Source organism: Hemiscyllium ocellatum, chromosome 31 (assembly GCF_020745735.1).
Source record: "Hemiscyllium ocellatum isolate sHemOce1 chromosome 31, sHemOce1.pat.X.cur, whole genome shotgun sequence".
Taxonomy (NCBI): domain Eukaryota; kingdom Metazoa; phylum Chordata; class Chondrichthyes; order Orectolobiformes; family Hemiscylliidae; genus Hemiscyllium; species Hemiscyllium ocellatum.
In genome coordinates this window covers 28,987,428-29,000,797 of record NC_083431.1, presented here as the reverse complement: position 1 = coordinate 29,000,797, position 13,370 = coordinate 28,987,428, and the positions used below count along the sequence as shown (strand labels likewise).

General features: G+C 41.7%; 1 protein-coding gene across 1 annotated transcript in view; it reads right to left on the bottom strand.

The window, feature by feature from the left end:
- The window catches only part of si:ch211-283g2.1 (sodium- and chloride-dependent GABA transporter 1), a 97,824-nt gene that overhangs the window by 67,132 nt on the left and 17,322 nt on the right, over positions 1-13,370 (bottom strand). The gene's annotated exons all lie outside the window — the stretch shown is intronic.

Sequence of the window (13,370 nt, the reverse complement as noted above, 5' to 3'; positions counted from 1 at the left end):
CACTGAGGATTGACAACTAATTAGAACCCCGGCTGCCTCTTATTAGGAAGATCCACTAAAACCAAATTTCAATCTGGAAATGGCAAACTAAGAGGTCATCCTCTGGAGTTAGGGCTCCAAGGGGCAGAGGTCACAACTAGTGAGAAGTGCCAACCAATCAGCCACCAAAAACTCTTGTGCTCAGCAGTGAAACCAAGGAGGTGTGGTTGTGACCAGAGGATACTGCCTACAGGGCCTGGATTGTGATGTGAGGGTGGGGGGGATTTCTGTAGGCATGTGGCTTAGGGAGAGGACACCAGCGTTGTGTAGGAAAAGAAGACTCCTCTCGATTTAAATAGTTAGTGTTTTGCTAAGAGCTAGTTTGTTTGGATAAAGCATGAGCTTTATATATAGACTGCTCTGGAACGAATAATCTTATTTTGGTTTGTGATGCAATGTGCCTTTAAAAGGGATTTGTTCTGTCCTGATTCTCTGGTGTAGTAAACCTGGTGCTGAGGTGTCTGCTCTGTGGAAAAAGGAGCTTTGGTTTCTTCAAAAGAATTAGATGAAAGAAGCATGTGTGGGTGGAGTCATGCTCACAGAGACCCAAGGTTTCAGTTTTACTTTCAGTTGTTGAAGTTGAGGGTTTTGGATTTGAAGCTGCTGATACAGCTTTGTCTCCGCTGCTGCAAAAGCTTGAGTTCCCTCTCTTGTGCTCGATTCATTCTTTTGGTTTTTCCTTTCTCCTGGCCTGGAGAAAATAGCAAGTGAGGGAAATCTGTTTTGCTGAATTTGCCTTTGCTAAATGGTAGGATTTTGGAATGCTGCCACACTGGCACAGTTGATGACTAGTAGTTAAAAAAATTTATCTTTTAAGTAGACAGTTACACTAATTCTTTTTTTATATATTTTAATAGTGGTACAAGAATAAACTGTGTTTTGCTGCAAGTCTAGTAGGGTTGACCAATCAAATCACATCTACCTAAAATTTGCCTTTAAATATGATGAAAGTTAGGGTCTAGGCCATCTCTTTGATATGTTTTGAGGGGATTTGAGCTGGTCCACAACAGGTTTGTTAATTTTACAGTCACGTTCTCTGGTTCTGTGCTCACAGGTTAAAATATCACTTTTCACCTATCTTGTCAGCATTTTAGAAATGAGGAGCATATCCTTTTTCATTTCTGTACTGTCAAGAAACATTTAGTTCTGAGTTGAACAGGATACATGCACATTAGAATAACTTGGAACTCAAGTCTCACTAAAAAAATCAGGACATAGTTTTAATTTTGGGCAATACTAGTGATGACATGGTGGTGGCAAGGTGGCTCAGCGGTCAGCACTATGGCCTCACAGTACCAGGGATCCAGGTTTGATTCCAGCCTCAGGCGACTGTCTGTGTGGAGTTTGCACATTCTCCCCATGTCTGCGTGGGTTTCCTCCCAAAGATGTGTACCTTAGGTTGATTGACCATGCTAAAAATTGCCTGTAGTGTGAAGGTTAGGTGAGTAAGCCATGGGGAATGCAGGGTTGCAGGGGTAGGGGTGAGTCTGGGTGGGAGGGTTGGTGTGGACTCGATGGGCTGAAAGACCTGCTCCCATACTTTAGGGATTCTATGACAAAACTGCAACAGGTGGTAGCAAAGTAACTGCCCATCTTAGAGTTGTTCCAACATGAACTTCTAAAGTGGAAATATAAATCACAGAAGATACAAAACTGCCTATCGATTCATTATCACGCACTTCACACCACTGGCCAATGTCAAAATAACCTCCTTACTGTTTTTTGCAGAACCCACTCCAGTCTATCTGTGGAGTTTTGGAGGAAGGATATTAAAATTCCCACACAATATTGAAAACACAGACCACACAATGATCAATAAGACCTTTTAGTAACTGACACAGAATTGTTTTTTTAGTTCGTTCTGGTCTCACTGGCTAGGCCAGCATTTATTGCATGTGCTTAATTGCCCAGATGGTAGTAAAGAGTCAACCACATTGTTTTAGGTCTGGAGTCACATGTAAGCCGGACGGGAAAGGATGACAGGTTCCTTCCAGAAAGGACATTAGTGAACCAGATGGTTTTTTCCAATAACTAACAACAGTTTCGTGGTCATCATTGGACTATAATTCCAGATTTTTATTAAATTGAAATGTCACCATCTGCCACGGCAGCATTTGAATTTGGCTCCTCAGAACATTACCTGGATCTTTGGGTTAATAGTGTAGACCATCACTTTCCCTTTCTCGATCATTGCAATGTACCCAATAATGCATAAGCGTTTTTAGCTTTACATTGACTGGGTACATTAAGTAACTTGTCAGTGACCACATTTTTTGCTTTCCCCCTCTTCTTTCTTTTTTGGTGAACCCACCACCAAATTAACTAATGGAAAGAATTAAACATTAACAATGAACAAACATTGCCCACCTGGGAAGTGCAGTAATAACAAAATTAGAGGAAGGTAGGGAGACAGCAAGGAGATTAAATTAAAATGGAGTTGGAGGGAGACAAACAACAATGTATTTTTTTTCCCAATCAACACATTCAGAGGTATTACAATGAACCTCTGGAGCAGATTGGAACTTGAACCTGTCTCCTGATTTAGAGCTAGGGACACCACTTCCTCACCAGAAGAGCCACAACAGCATTTCTTTGATATGCTCAGAAGTCCTATCATGTACAACAGAGTGACTTTCACACCACCGAAGTCAGTGTGCGTTTTTCCCCCTTTGGGGTTGCACAGTGGTTAGCACTACTGCCTCACAGCACCCGAGACCCGGGTTCAATTCCCGCCTCGGGCAACTGTCTGTGTGGAGTTTGCACATTCTCCCCGTGTCTGCGTGGGTTTCCTCCCAGTGCTCCGGTTTCCTCCCACAATTCAAAGATGTGCAGGTCAGGTGAATTGTCCATGCTAAATTGCCCATAGTGTTAGGTGAAGGGGTAAATGTAAGTAATCTAAAAATAATTACTATGCACCACCCATAAAAAAACACCTGTGTAGCCAATCCAATATTTACAAACAAAGCCCACTATGGGCAATGTGGACAATTAAATTGTGGGGGGTGGGGGAGATTAGGGAGAAAGGAAGGGTCTAAATCAAACTGGAGTTGGAGGAAGAACTTTTTTTATCTACGACATGTGATATCCACCATATGTTCACTTTTAAGCTCCACCTAATCCTTTGGGATGGCCAATCAAATGCTAGAGGAAGCACTTTGTAATATCTGCACATTTATTGTACTAAGCCCCACGAACCCATCTAAAAGTGGCATTTTTGAGAATAATTTCACCATGATGGAGCAGATCAATTTAACCTCCTGATTAGTTTATGGCTCGTGTCTACTGGCGTGGATTAATAGTTTCTAATTTATTCCAATGGTATTATTTTCTGGTTGTCAACCATTGCTTATCACTCAGTCACCATGCTGTGCCTACATCAGAATCATTAATCCCTCACTGCAGATGCCATTGGGAATGAACTAAATCGAATGTCTGGTTGCCACTGTTCACACTGACATGAAGAGCTGGGGAGTAAAAATGAGTAAAACCAGAACGAAACTGTCTCAATAAATTCCCATGTTACTTTCAAATAAGCACGTCCAACAGAGAAATGAGAAACCTGTACTTGTTTTGAAACTACAATGTTGTAGGGAGTGTGCTCAATTGCTTGATATTTCATTGTAATATTCCTTACATTTTACATATATTATTTTAATGTTTTTTGAAGGTAACTAACCTATAATGATATGATATTATTATGTAACGTACTCCTCAACAGACACTTTCTAACACTCTGGGATGAGACCTCTTCTCTGTAGAAGATCCCAATCATTCAGAAAGACCTCTGACACATCTATCGTGACAAAGACCTCAAAGTGTACTTTCCAGTCATAGATTAACTGTTGGCACAAGAAAGCCATCACTGGAGGGTCAATCCATTAATCTGCAATTGTCATCACTGCAAACTCCAACAAGAGCTATCCCTTAGAATGAGCGAAAATACACTGCAGTTATCCATAAATGTCTCATCACATTCATTTCCATGGAACAAACTCAGAATTTGTTCACTGGGCAGTAAGTGGCTAAACAAAAGAGTTCTTTTTTCCCTGTTTGTTGGTGGAATGTGGCTAGTATTTATTGCCCATTCTTAATTTCTGTTGAGAATGTGATGGGCAGTTGCCTATCTGAAGTGCAGTGCAGAGTGTGTGATGTAGGTATCCCTAAAGTGCTGTAAGGTGGAGAGATTGAGGATTTTCACTCAGTAACAACAGGCTCTGAAATGTGTGTGATCTATATGCCTGATGCTCTTGCCCTTTTGGGTATAGAGGCTATCACAATGCAGAGATGGTGCATCGGTGGTGGGCAGGAGTGAAGGTGGTGGATAGGGTATCTAATAAGTTGCTTTGTCCTAGATGTTGTCAAGTATCTTAAGTATTATTGGAGATATATTCATCCAGGTAAATGAAGAATATGCTGTTACACTCACACCTTAAGCCTTGCAGAAAGGCTTTAGGGAGGCAGGAGATAAGTTATTTGCTGCACAATGCCGAGCTTCTGTGCTGCCTATAGCCACAGTGTTTATATCATTCCAATTACATTTATGGTCAATGTTGACTCTCAGGATTTTGCTGGTTTATGGGATTCAACAATAAAAACCCATTGGATGTCAAGGTGAGGTGATTTAACTCTCAGATGGTCGTTGCCTGGCAATTGATTGGCACAAATGTGACCTGCCATATATCAGCTCAAAACTGAATACCGTTCATTGCTACAAATGACTTCAAGTTGACAAGTTGTGAAGTTAACTGCACAATCATCAGCAAATATCCCTACCTCCACCATATGATGGAACAAAGATCATTGTTGAAGTACAGTCATAGAGTCATAGAGATGTTCTGCATGGAGACAGACCCTTTGTCCATGTTGACCAGATATTTCAACCTCATCTAGTCACATTTGCCAGCATTTGGCCCATATCCTGCCATAATCTTCATATTCATAGACCCATCCAGATGTCGTTTAAATCTGTAATTGTACCAGCCTCCACTGCTTCCTCTGGCAGCTCATTCCATACATGCACCACCCTCTGAATAAAAATGTTGCCGCTCAGGTCCCTTTTATATCTTTCCCCTCTCACCCTAAACATATGCCCTCTAATTCTGGACTCCCCCATCCCAGGGAAAAGACCTTGTTTGCTTATCCTATCCATGCGTCTCATGTTCGTATAAACCTCTATTAAGTCACCTCTCAACCTTCTTCTCTCTTACGAGAACAGCCTCAAGGCACTCAGCCTTTCCTCATAAGACATTCCTTCCATACCAGGCAACATCCCAGTAAATCTCGTCTGCACCCTTTCCAAAGCTTCCACATCTTTCTTTTAATGCGGCGACCAGAACTGTACACCATACTCTGGCTGTACCAGAGCTTTGTACAGCTGCAGCATAAACTCCTGGTTCCGGAACACAATCCCTCTATTAATAAAGGCCAAAGCACTGTATGCCTTCTTAATAACTGTGTCAATCTGGGTGGCAACTTTCAGAGATCTGTGTACATGGACACCAAGATCTCTCTGCTCATCTGCACTCCCAAGAATCTTACCATTAGCCTAGTACTTTGCATTCCGATACTCCGTCCAAAGTGTATCACCTCATACTTGTCCGCATTAAACTCCATTTGCCACCTCTCAGCCCAGCTCTGCAGCTTATCTATGTCTCTCTGCAACCTACTAGACCCTTCACCACTAATCACAACTCCATCGACCTTAGTGTCATCTGCAAATTTACTAACCCACCCTTCTAAGCTCTCATGCAGGTCATTTATAAAAATGATGAACAGCAATGGACCCAACACCGAACCTTGCGGTACGCCGCTAGTAACTGGACACCAAGATGAACATGTTCCATCAATTACAAACCTCTGTTTTCTTTCAGCAAGCCAATTACTGATCCAAAACTGCTATGTCTCCCACAATCCCATTCCTCCGCATTTTGTATAATAGCCTACTGTGGGGAACCTTATCGAACGCATTGCTGAAATCCATATACACCACATCAATTACGACCTAAATGCACTTAAACTTGGTGAATCTACTAGAGTTGCAGGCAGTGTTGTATCAGGGTCTGGATTACCTGTGATAAGATTAGGGCTATAGGTTCAGGGTCATGATGTGGTGAGGGGTTTAGATTGACACAGTTATTAAGAAGGCATACAGTGCTTTGGCCTTTATTAATAGAGGGATTGTGTTCCGGAACCAGGAGTTTATGCTGCAGCTGTACAAAGCTCTGGTACAGCCAGAGTATGGTGTACAGTTCTGGTCGCCGCATTAAGGCCTGAGAGGGAGACCTGCAATAGGGTTAGATTGGATAGTGTTAGGGTGGCACGGTGGCATAGGGCGGCACGGTGGCACAGTGGTTAGCACTGCTGCCTCACAGCGCCAGAATCCGGGTTCAATTCCCACCTCAGGCGACTGATTGTGTGGAGTTTGCACGTTCTCCCCGTGTCTGCGTGGGTTTCCTCCCACAGTCCAAAGATGTGCGGGTCGGGTGAATTGGCCATGCTAAATTGCCTGTAGTGTTAGGTAAAGGGGTAAATGTAGGGGTGTGGGTGGGTTGCGCTTCGGCAGGTTGGTGTGGACTTGTTGGGCCGAAGGGCCTGTTTCCACACTGTACGTAATCTAATCTAATCTAACCGGTTTACTCTCATCTACCTGTTTGGTCACTTTGTTAAAAAAGTCAATAAGATTCGTTAGGCATGACCTACCCTTCACAAAACTATGCTGACTGTCCCTGATCTAGATGGTTATAACTCCTATCTCTTATAACCTTTCCCAACACTTTACCAACAACTGAAGTGAGACTCACTGGTCTGTAATTACCAGGGTTGTCTCTACTACCCTTTTTGAACAAGGGAACCACATTTGCTATCCTCCAGTCCTCCGGCACTATTCCTGTAGACAATGATGATTTGAAGATCAATGACAAATGCTTGGCAATCTCTTTCCTTGCTTCCCAGAGGATCCTAGGATAGATCCCATCCGGCCCAGGGGACTTGTCTATTTTCACACTCTGTAGTATTTCTAATACCTCTTCCTTGTCAACCTCAACCTCTTCTAGTCTAGATGCAAGTATCTCTGTATCTTCCTCAGCAACATTTTCATTTTCCATGGTCGAAAAACATTTATTTAGTGCTTCCCCTATCTCCTCTGACTGCACACACAACTTCCCACTATTATCCTTGATTGGCCATAATTTAACTCTCGTCATTCTTTTATTCCTGATATACCTCTGGAAAGTCTTAGGGTTAACCCTGATCCTATCCGCCAACAACTTCTCATGTCTTCTCCTGGCTCTTCTGAGCTCTCCTTTTAGGTCTTTCCTGACTTCCTTGTAACCCTCAAAACCCTAACTGAGTTTTCACATTTTGTCCTAACATAAGCCTTCTTCTTCTTCTTGACCAGGGATTCCACTTCCTTAGTAAACCATGGCTCACGTGTTCTATATCTTCCTCCCTGCCTGACAGGTACATACTTGTCAAGGACACACAGGAGCTTTTCCTTGAATAAGCTCCACATTTTTAATGTGCTCATCCCCTGCAGTTTCCTTCCCCATTCTACGCTTCCTAAATCTTTGCAATGTAATTTCCCTTCCCCCAGCTGTAACTCTTGCTCAGTGGAGTACACTTATCCCTTTCCATCACTAAAATAAACCTGACAGAATTGTGATTGCTGTCTCCAAAATGCTCACCCACTTCCAAATCTAACACCTGCCTAGGCTCGTTACCCAGAACTAAATCTAAAGTGGCTTCGCCCCTTGTAGGCCTGTCTACATAATGTGTCAGGAAGCCGTCCTGCACACACTGGACAAAAACTGACCCATCTATAGTACTCGGACTGTCATGATCCCCATCAATATTTGGATAGTTGAAGTCCCCCATGACAACTACCCCGCCTGTCTCACTCCTATCGAGAATCATCTTTGCTATCCTTTCCTCAACATCTCTGGGACTATTCGGAGGCCTATAGAAAACTCCCAGCATGGTGACTTCTCCTTTCCTATTTCCAACCTCAGCCCATACTACCTCAGTTAACGAGTCCACAAACGTCCTTTCTACAACTGTAATATTGTCCCTGATCAGCAATGCCACACCTCCCCCTCTTTTACCATTTTCTCTGTTCTTACTGAAATATCTGAATCCCGGAACCTGCAACAGTCATTCCTGTCCCTGCTCTATCCGTGTCTCCGTAATGGCCACAACATCGAAGTCCCAGGTACCAACCCATGCTGCCAGTTCATCCACTTTATTTCGGATGCTCCTCGCATTGGAGTACACATCCAGGTTCTCGCTTGCCAGTGTCAGATGCTTGATTTGGGAACTCCCTACTCTCATCCTCTTCTGTACCTGTCCTACAATTTTGGTTCCCATCCCTCTGCTGTATTAGTTTAAATCCACCTTAATAGCTTTAGCGAATTTTCCACCCAGGATATTGGTACCCCTCCTGGTTTAGATGAAGACCATCCTGCTTGTAGAGGTCCCACCTACCCCAGAAAGAGCTCCAATTAATCAAAAACCCAAAACTCTCCCTCCTGCACCATTCCTGTAGCCACGTGTTCAACTCCTTTCTCTCCCTATTCCCCACCTCACTAGCATGTGGCACGGGCAGCAAACCAGAGAAAACAACTCCGTCTGTCCTAGCTCTAAGCTTCCATCCTAGCTCCCTGAATTTCTGCCTCAAGTCCCCATCTCTCTTCCGACCTATGTCGTTGGTGCCAATATGGACCACGAGTTGGGGCTGCTTTCCCTCCCCCCTGAAGGATCCCAAAAACACGATCAGAGACATCACGCACCCTGGCACCCGGGAGGCAACACACCAACCATGAGTCTCTCTCGTCCCCACTAAACTTAAAACTGTATAACACCCATCCAATTCTACTCCAATATCCAACATTCCTGGGATCTAATCTGTAATACAAAGGCCATTAACAGCAATAAGGGAGGCTTGTCATCCATTGTCTTACTTGCTTGATTCCCAGACCAAGGAAAGGTCCTCGGATATTCCAACTATGATCATCCTGACCTCCAGCAGGAAGAGGATTGAACTCTACTCCACTACATTGAGTTAAATGCGCGAAGGACACAGACCACTCAGACCCAGTAATTTGCCTCTCTCTAGGCTGAGAAAAACATCAATCAGAGTATTTTCCCTTTCAAGGGGCCCACAAAATAAACGGTTTGATCTTTCTGACGTGACCCAGTTGTGATTAGTGTGCCACGCATCAAACACTATTATTCCATGGGCTATCACAAGTATATAAATGATCAGCTGAAATATCAAGGTGGTATGTTTGCCTGACTTTGACTGCTATTTAGGACAAAAGAAACTCAGAGGAAGAGAATGAGTTGTTTCAGTGTGCAAGTTTTCTGGAAATCTGGATTCAAGAGCAACTTAGTTGTTGCTGGGCAGCTTTTCAACCCAAAGTTACAGATGCCAATGTGTCTCAAAAAAAGTATCAAACTCAGCTTCTCCAAAGGCTACATGATCTTGTGTAAGCAACAAGTCAATACCACACTGTTCCACTTTTGACTTTCAAGTTGGTGTGCAAAATATACATCTGGTACTTTTTGCAGCTTTTATTCTTTCCATTTATATTCCAAAAATTCTATGCAGTCTTTATGTTATCCTGGAGAGATAAAACATCATTTCAAAATTTGTTTCATCTTAAGGTCAACATGAAACAAATTGAATGAGTCCATTTCAATAAATACAGTGAAACAAGTATATAATGAAATACAAGAAAATTAATTCACACAGAAGTCATTCAACCTCACTCATTCTTTGTGCAGGATTGATACAAATTCTGGCAATTTTTAATCTCAAATTTTCAATATTCCAGCATCATCACATTCTTTGAAATGTGTCAGCAATTAATTCTCTTTCTCAGCAATATGAACAAACCTTAGCTCATAAAATGAAATTAACAAACTCCACTGAGACAATCTCACATTTGAAATTTTATATTTCTCCACAAAAGTCAAGAAATTATGGTTAATATACATTAATTTCAAGATGTTTAAGAACCAGTAATAATCCCAGAGTTTGTGCAGTGCACAACAACCAACAGACAGAAGTGTTCCCTCACAGTTGGGGAACACTTCAGTGGCCCAGGACATTCGACCTCAGACCTCCGGGTGACCATCCTCCAGGGCGGACTTCGGGACAGGCAGCAGCAAAAAGTGGGCGAGCAGAAGCTGATAACTAAGTTTGGTAACCATAGGGAGGGCCTCAACCGGGACCTTGGGTTCATGTCACATTACAGGTGACCACCATTGCACTACACACACACACACACACACACACACACACACACACACACACACACACACACACACACACACACACACACACACACACACACACAGACATGCACACAGACACTCACACACACCCTTACAGACACACACACTCCCACACCCACACAGGCATCTTCGCAGAGACTTAGACTACTCCACAGGCATGCACACACATATATACTCTCTCTCACAGACACTCACAAGCTCCCCCACCCCAGACACACACACACAGACAGTCAAAGACCAAAGTGCACATATATATTTTTTGTACTTGCAGAGTTACATTGTACTTTGCTCAAAAACTGCATGAATTCTCACTTTTTAGATTAGAATCAATCTAAACATCATGGCATAGACAGAGAACACAGGGGGATAACACCTTCAACATATTGTCTAGCTAATGCCCATTGTTACAGCTAACCTGAGAATGCAACTTTTAAAAAAAGGTTTTGTGATTTACACATGAAAGAAGTGAAACTATCATGGTATTCGAACAGATGAAAGACTAAACAGAAAATCAAGGTATTTTTCCATGTATAATTTCAGTTACATCACACTGTAAATGTTTGCTATAAATTCTGTGCCTTAGAATTGTATCTTCCACTATCACCTGATGAAGGATTGACGCTCCGAAAGCTAGTGTGCTTCCAATTAAACCTGTTGGACTATAACCTGGTGTTGTGTGGTTTTTTTGGCTTTCTTCAGACTTTGATTACTTTTACTGTAGAGAGAAAGAGAGAGCGAGACACACACACACACACGCCAAGTCTGCTTCTTACAGTCCAGCAAATGACTGCCCCTGTCTCGATGAAACTCCACGTCACCTGTTCAGTGACCTGGACCCACTCAGAATTGTCATCAGGCTGAATAACCTCTGGCATCTACAGGGAGTCACAATTGCACTAACCAATCTGCACACTGTTGTCGGCCAAATGCCATGCCATTTTATCTCATCTCCTCTGCTGCCTCCAAACCAACGGCATAAACATAGCTCACAATGAGACTCTCAAACTTGTTTTAACAGAGGAGCAGACCCTTCAATTGACCTTGGTTTTAAAACAGTCCCTTTCCCTTTTCAGTTCACAATAAAAAAGTAAAGAAAAATAAGATGTGACCTTTATAAAATCCATTTGGTATAACAAAAGCTGATGTTTAAGTTTTCAAGTCAATGTTACTTGCAGTATCCCTTCAACACATGAGTCATAGTGAGTGTTGGAGCTGCCTGTTTTTGAGACAAAAAAACTTGCATCATCATAAGTGAAAAAAAATGGTGCCTTTGAGAAAGTATCTTTCCAAGGCAGAAGGGAGCATTACCTAAACAATAAGTTACAATAAACATTCAAGGATGAATGTATCAAAGATTTATAACAAAATACAGAAGAAATAATGAAATTGTAACTCAAAAACGTTGAAAAATCACTACCTAAGTAATTAATTCTAGTCTCATTAAGGAGGTGTTCAGCCATCAAAACAGCAGCTAAAGTTATCTTGCAGAAATTAGCTCTCTCTTTGAAAGTATTTACAATATTAATAAATTCTAGTTAAAGATTCTTTGAATAATCACAAAGTATTCAACTTAATTGTAAAACATTAAAGAGATGCCTGGTGTATTTTAGCTAAAAAAAAGTTAGCAATAGAAATAATTGTAAAATTGATAATAAATATTAACATTAAGTTTTTATAACAGAATCAGTGGGGTTTTTTAATATATTAAAACGGTTAATGGAATTTGATAATTGATAGCCAGTACAATGGACAATAGAATTTAAGCACTCCTTAGAGATACACGTGCATGAAAGATGACATCCAGAAGCTTTGGAATGCAATGTAAAAAGATGACAAGGCCTCAAGATTACAATGATTGTTAAACATCATTTAAAAAAAAATAACCTAGTGCTGTCCATGGGAGTGCCCATCATTGATCAGACATTTTACAAGATTGGTCCTACAGAAGAGAAGGGGTGGTACAGTAACCATGTTGTGTATGATCATTGTAACACAAAATGGATTTAAAAATCACACAACACCAGGTTTATTTGGAGGCACTAGCTTTTGAAGCGCTGCTTGTTCATCAGGTGGTTGTGCAGCAGAATCATATGACACAGAATTTATAGCAACAGGATTGCAATCTCATGGAATGTAATATTAAACAAATGCAGCTTCACATCAAAGCCTGATTCAAGGAAGATCCTTTGGCCATCTCCCTGCCTTAACTGGTGTTTGCTCGAATAAGAGTCATGTATCCCATCCACCTCCTGTGTCTTTGACTCCAGTCGGGGGAATCTCGCTCCTACAGTGAGGACTGAAACACTACTGACTCTATCAATGTGATCTTCTAACTAAGTGATTGAATATGAATCTGTTTATTTTACTGTATTTACTTTTCTGCTGACTTTGCAAGATCTAGTTGTTTATTTTCCTCCCTCATCATTAATCGCTCGTGATTTTTTTAAAACCAACTGACCACCACCAATAAATTATTCATATCCTTCAAATGGCTAATTTTTGGGCAGATCATCAAAAGTGAAGAGGAGGTTTCCCCCAATCAAACCATTCCAGAGATGTTATTACCCACCTATGGAGTAGATAGGACTTGAGCCTAGGCATCCTGCTCCAGGGATAGGGACATTGCCACTGTGCCACTAGAGAGCTCGTAGCAAGGGAGCCACATTAGGAAATAAAATCATGTGTGAGCTCCAATTGCTATGGCATGGGTCAATCAAGTGATTTTCTAGCATGTATTTCATCTTCATTTCCACCTTAGCTTGTTCTACACAATCTAAATGAGACAACTCTTCATGAGGGCTTGTGTAGAAATGTGCCTATTTCTGAGTGATTAAAGCCCCACTTTCTCCAGCAGCCTATTCCAGCATATCTAAACCGATTGAGTAAATATCCCTGACATGGGTATTATTTTATTGGTCTTTGTCACCTCCATCCACATCATACTGGTATATTTCTGCAGATTTCCTTCAATTTCCTAAAAAACCTTACTTGATCTTCCATAGATCAATTCAAATGGATTGTACTACTTGGGTTCATTC